At 47.9% G+C, this 955-nt stretch overlaps 1 long non-coding RNA gene across 1 annotated transcript; it reads right to left on the bottom strand.

Annotated features, from left to right (window-relative positions):
• Nucleotides 1–214: 214 nt before the first annotated feature.
• On the bottom strand, nucleotides 215–771 carry LOC107046757. Its single transcript, XR_001461604.2, has 3 exons — nucleotides 654–771; nucleotides 374–567; nucleotides 215–313 (listed from the first exon to the last, which is right to left on the bottom strand). It is a non-coding gene; the product is annotated as an uncharacterized LOC107046757 (long non-coding RNA).
• Nucleotides 772–955: the final 184 nt, after the last annotated feature.

Genomic DNA, 955 nt, shown 5'->3' with positions numbered 1-955 from the left:
GACCAAAGAAGAAGAAACCAGAGCAAAACTATTTTGTTGCGCTACGTTTTATTTTTGATGGCCCTGAGAAAGGCCGATTGTGAATGCAGCTCATGCTGGCAGGTGCTGGAAATGGCCTCCTCCAGCAGCCACGCAGGCATGAATCCTTCGAAGTACATCCATCCTCACTCGTTGGAGCATCTTAGCACTGACATTGGTAGTGGCCACATGCAGTCGAGCCACCAATTCCTCCACGGTCTCCGGCTCGGTCTCGTAGACTTGGTCCTTTAGATAGCCCCAAAGGAAGAAGTCTAGCGGCGTCAAGTCCGGGGATCTAATGACAATGGAAATTCATTATTTTCCGGAACACTTTATTTTTCTCGAGTAATCTTACCGTGCAGGCCAGTGAAGTGGGCCATAACGACCGAACCAACGTCCAGGGAACTGAGCATTTAAAAAGGCGGTGACGTCTCGAGCACAGTGAGGGGGTGCTCCATCCTGCTGGAACCACCGAGGTCTACCTGCAAGTGGTACATCGTGCAGCATTTCAGGAAGAGTCTGCGTGATTAATGCGAGGTACTGTTGACCCTGAAGAAAAACAAAAATGGAAAAAAATCATTATTTTGCCGCCTCGATGTCGTATGTGTGCGAATGCGGGCCTGATGAACACTCACATTCACATAATCCGGTAGCTGGGAAAGTAGGACTCGGTCACTCACTATTCCTTCCCACACGTTCACTTTCCACCGTGACTGAAAATTTTTTTCCCTCACCGAGTGAGGATTTTCAACAGCATAATTATGTAAATTATGCTGATTGAAAATGCCTTCTCTGGTAAACAGATTTTCGTCTGTCATCAGGATTTGGGACAAACAGTTTTCATTCCGGTAATACAAGGCTAGAAACTCTTGACAGTAGTGCAGGCGCTGCCCTGCATCTCCTGGCTCGAGTTTCTGAACTCGTGTGGAGTGGAACG

Source organism: Diachasma alloeum, unplaced genomic scaffold, assembly GCF_001412515.2.
Source record: "Diachasma alloeum isolate Michigan unplaced genomic scaffold, Dall2.0 Dall_scaffold_01889, whole genome shotgun sequence".
Taxonomy (NCBI): Eukaryota; Metazoa; Arthropoda; class Insecta; order Hymenoptera; family Braconidae; genus Diachasma; species Diachasma alloeum.
The sequence above is the reverse complement of the archived record's forward strand: the minus strand, read 5'-3'. Positions and strand labels throughout refer to the sequence as shown.